Below are 5020 nucleotides of genomic sequence, written 5' to 3'. Positions count from 1 at the left end.
GGGCAGCCACAGCTTCTCGGGGCAACCTGCCCCAGGGGATCACCGCCCTCAGAGTAAAGAATTTCATCCTAATATCTCATCTCAATCTCCCCTCTTTCAGTGTAAAACCATTCCCCCTCATCCCATCGCTCCAATCCCCAATCAAGAGTCCCTCCCCACCTTTCCCGTAGCCCCTTTAGGCACTGGGAGGCCACAGCGGTGCTCCCACTAACGCAGAACAGCCCCTTTGTGGCGCTGGGGACAGGGCCCCGGCCAGGGATGAGCACCCTCACACCGGGGCTTTCGGGGTGCCCGGGGGATGGAGGTGTCGGTGCCTCCAGCACACAGCGGCGTCTCCCAGAGCTCCCACCTCACACCTCTCCTCAGTGTCACCGCCGGCCACTGCCAGCCAACGCGCCCCAGCGGGGGTGTGCGCCAGACCGTCCGCGCCACGGGTGTATCTGTGAGCTTCCACGGGCAGCAGACCTGCACACAAGCTCATCGCACTGACGTTACCAGGTATTTGCAATCCCCACGGCTACCCCTATTATTTCTCAACTAACGAGCCTCTTGTTTTCCCCCCGCTGCATTTGGAGCCACTTCGACGCCGAATATTTTAAAGACCACAGCACGACTACAAATAGGGCAGGCTATTTCTGGAGCTACTGCAAAGGAATCAAAAAACAACCGCAAACAGAATGTCAACGTTTCATGAAGAGGAGGAGTTTAATATTCCTCCTCAATATACGCCGCAACAACAGCTGTATTCTGCCAGAGCAACGTTTCATTGTTCACAGTGATTTGGCACAAAACACGAGTGAACACAAAATGTTAAAGGATTAAGTACAATGTTGGTAAAAAAAGACATGAAAGATGCAGCTATTAAAAAAATTGCTCCAATCATTAAAAGCGTCACCAATTAGAAAAGAAATATGTTTAACTACCATGGAACAAATTCTTTTCTCCTTGTAGAGTTTACCCTGGCATGGAAACAATTGCTTTCCTGGCCAACATCATGGATTTTCCTTGACCAAGCAGTAGCAGCAGTTAATTAAACGCATACTGGTAAGGAAGTGTAAACTCTTCAGATTCACTTTTATAATTAAGAAACAGGCAGAGATGTTTGTTTCCAATACAGGTCCTTTTAATCAGCCAATGCATAAGGGAAAGCAGTAAAGTGGAATTAGACATGGCAAGCTGATCAACTTTAGAGACTGTATTCTCAAAGGAATTTTTATCACTATCGTCATAAAGCGTTAACTCCTTTTTGATGAGAGGCATGAGGAACTCTTTCTAATTTAGTGATTTGATCCCTGATTTTGTCAATGAAGATCTCAGTGCAGGACTGAGGCCATAATTCCACAGAAGATTTGTCATACACCCGGAGTGGGAGAGAGGCCACTGGTTCATGGAAGCTCTGGAGCTTCTCAGCACGTTGATGTATTTACAAAAAAGGGACAAGGATCATGGAAATTTTACTTCTAACGCAGCAGAGTATGATTTATACACTTCTTCCTTCAGCCCTCAGCTCTCAAGAAAAATCTTGCACTCACTAATACTCTCTTGCCTGTTCCTACTGATGTCATTGGCAAAACTCCTTATTTAAGGAGGCGGACTTCGGATCCAAAATGCCTCGGATTGGTCAAAGGTTTAAAGAAGACAGAAGGATCCAGCTGTACCAACCCAGCACCTGCAAGCTCTCCTGACGTGACCTAGGATCTACCAGCAGCTCTACACACACCAGCGTTCCTACAGGCTAAACACCACTGGCAATAAGCACCCCTGGATGCTTGTGAAATGATGCTGGCGGGGGGAAACCTCCCCGAAGCAGTCCTGTCGTGCTGGTAAAGGAAGTGAATTTTTTGTCAACAGAAATCGTGTTGATGCTCCAGCTTCTGCTGATGCGGCAGCGTTTGTCAGAGCGCGCTGCCCCTGCACACCTTGGGCTTTTTCAACCCATCATACTGGTTCAAGGAGCTGCTCTCGCTCTACTAACGCAAGGCCAGCCTGTACTGGTGTAGCTATCTGTGGCAGACTTTCATCCCCTCCACACGTAGCTACACGTAACAGAAGTGTTAAGACAAGATCAAACATTGCCGCCCCGCACGCGAAGAGGAGCGCTGCGCAGAGCTCAGCCTTCACCGCCAGAGGAAGAGTTTCTTGGGAGGGCGCTGGGGCAAGCACAAGCTGGAGCAAGAGCTGCACTAAGACCCACGGAAGATGAGTTTCTACAAGCCTGGCTTTTGCAGTGTTAAGACGTTACCACCTCCCTTCCTCTGCCAGAGCCTTATCTGGGAGCAGAGTCAGCACGAGAGCATGTCCTTGGCCCTCAAGTGCTGCTGTTCGCAGCCCGGAGCCATACCTCAAACTTCCTTTCATTAGCTTGGTAACGCACGAGGCTTTGTTTTCCACGTCTCAGCAGCAGATTCTTTCTCTGCCTTCAGAGAGGGATCCATCAAAACTGACTTCTCCAAAACAGCAAATGGGGCCAGTCTCCAACCGCACCACAAAGCAGCTCTAAGGCACTGATCACAAAGGTTATTCGAGCACTCCTTTGAGCCACCTCACCATGATTTCTGGCTAGAAAAAAAGGACTGGAACCATAATGCTGGTTTTCCTATTCTTCCTCAATTTGACAATAATTTTACCATATGACTGACTAGGCCCAGACTCAGCAAACACAGGACAAGAAGCAGAACTTCATCCCATCTCTTTTTTAACCCTCTTTAAGATAACTTGGCGAAAGTGAAATCCTCCTCTAACCTGCACACAGAGGAATTGCTTCCGCTCAGATCTACGTGACTGATGCTTCTGATCCAAATAAGACACTTTTTTCTCCATATTAAATACCTAAATGGAAGTTGTTTAGCTTCATCCACCCCTTCCCACTTTAAAAAAAAAATAAAAAATTGAATTAACTTAGAATGCTGGTGTAAAGGCAGCACTAACATGGCATAAGCAAGGCCCTGCCCTGAGCAGATGGATTTGACAAGCTCCTCCAGACTCCAAAACCAGCTTCTTCAAGGGCCCTTTATTCAAATTCCTGAGTATATCTGAAGTCAGATTGCTAATAGTCCTTGAAAAAAAAAAAATCCCAAACAAAAAAACACCCTAAAACAACCCCAAGATCCCCTCCAAACCCCCAAACAACCAGCATATAGCAGGAATTCAGTAATTTCACTGCAAGTTTTTGGTCTCTACACAATGCAGAAAATGGGCACGAGTTGTTTTGCAATAGGGTTATTTATTGCAGCTTGTTTAAAAAAAAAAAACAACAAACCACCTCAGCACTCTCTGTCCCAAACTCAGATACAACATAAAACCACTGGTAGGACAGCTATCCTTAAGGAAGTGTCCAAAAGAATGCAGGACACTAAAGAAATTCTTCACTTTTCAAAAGATTAACACTGCCACCTACTAAAGAAAGCCAAAATAGATAAGTAGGTCACCACCTCCAAGGAAACATTCCCTGGCTAGGAACAACAAAAGATAGAGGAGACAACTGAAGTCACATTTTTCTTCTGCCTCGCTTCACTATTCAGTTATTATCCAGAGCCTTCAGCTTGCTGGAGACTTTTTTTTTGGGGGGGGGAGATCATTCAGTTAAATTGTGACAGATCACACGCGTTACATAAGCTGCTGCGTATCAGTAACTACTCCAAATGCAGAGTGGGATTTCGGACCCTATTCACCAGTTTGGTCATGGCTTAAACCAAGATTCAGTAGTAAAAGGACCAGTTTATGCGTGCTATGCGAGTTACCTGTCAGTCTGCTATGACTAGGAGATGGGTATTTACATCAGTGACTTCTCGGCACAAAACGTGATCCCAGGGCTACAGCAGTTCGGCGTAGTCAGACACACGCTGATGGGTGAAACGGTTCATGAACTGAGTGATAGCTGAGATACCCAAAATACTGTAAAGCACCCTCACCCCGGTACTGCAGGACTGACCACTTTACAGACCTCAAAAATTATTTCTGACCTTCCTGGTCATCAACACTACCTAAAAAATAAGACACAGTCTATAAATTAATGCCCAAGCCTGAAAACACACAGAAAACAAACGCTGAACAAACAGATTATCTCAGCTGTTTGAGCCACCTTGTGTCTACCCCGTAACTTCATGCTCTGAAATCCAGAAAAGTGTCCAAGTCAACACCGACAATTTTACTAAAGGCTCCAAAACTGCACTGCAGCCAGGTGCCTGGAGTACCCCCTAACCTGCTGGGATCACCCGTAAATTCTTAGTCTATCCCTCAGTGTTGAACTGGACAGTATCACACGTTCCTACTACCGCTTGTAATTTTGAAAGAGCAGGGCTAAACACGGGTTGTGTGTCTCCGAGCAGAAACCTGTAAGTCAGGAGTGATCCCCCACCAGCACAAGAAACAGCATCCCCTAATAACACTGCACTTACTCAAGGTTCTTTCTTTAATTGTACAGTACGTTTCATGCCTGTGGGCTGTCCCTCTTGCTCAGGTGCACTTTAGGAGAAATTCCTTTCCAGGCAGGTAAAACACTTCTGCCACAAGCAGTCTGAGGCCAGACGAGCGAGGAGGCTGAAGCGCAAGCAGGCAGCTACACTACCTGCAAGCTCCCCCTTCTCTGCGGGACAAATGAGACTGGGGAAGGAAGCAGGCTCCCCGCTCCAGCAGTGAGCTGGATCAAGCTACCCGAGCACACAAAGAAAATGCAGTGCCAGTGTGCATCGTTTCTGAATCTGGGCTATGGCGTTCTGCACGTCGCTAAGACTCTTCAGCACAAGCCAGAGTTGCGTCTCTCACACACGTGACGAGTATCTTCAACGCAGACGTTTTGCACAAATTCTTGAGCTCTGCATGCAATTACAAGGCTCTTTCAAGGCTACAAAAATAACCCCTTTATTATTTCGGAGGAACCTTTTTTCGTCCTTAGTGGCCATCAATAAAAAATTACTAAAGGAAGATCCCAGATCAAATTGGCTACCGAATTGTGACAGTATGAGAGCTGCAACAGGCAGTCTTGATGGCCTTCCTCGGCCGCAACGCTTCTCTGCCTGAA

This window comes from Charadrius vociferus, unplaced genomic scaffold (assembly GCF_000708025.1).
Source record: "Charadrius vociferus isolate BGI_N301 unplaced genomic scaffold, ASM70802v2 scaffold409, whole genome shotgun sequence".
Taxonomy (NCBI): Eukaryota; Metazoa; Chordata; class Aves; order Charadriiformes; family Charadriidae; genus Charadrius; species Charadrius vociferus.
The sequence above is the reverse complement of the archived record's forward strand: the minus strand, read 5'-3'. Positions refer to the sequence as shown.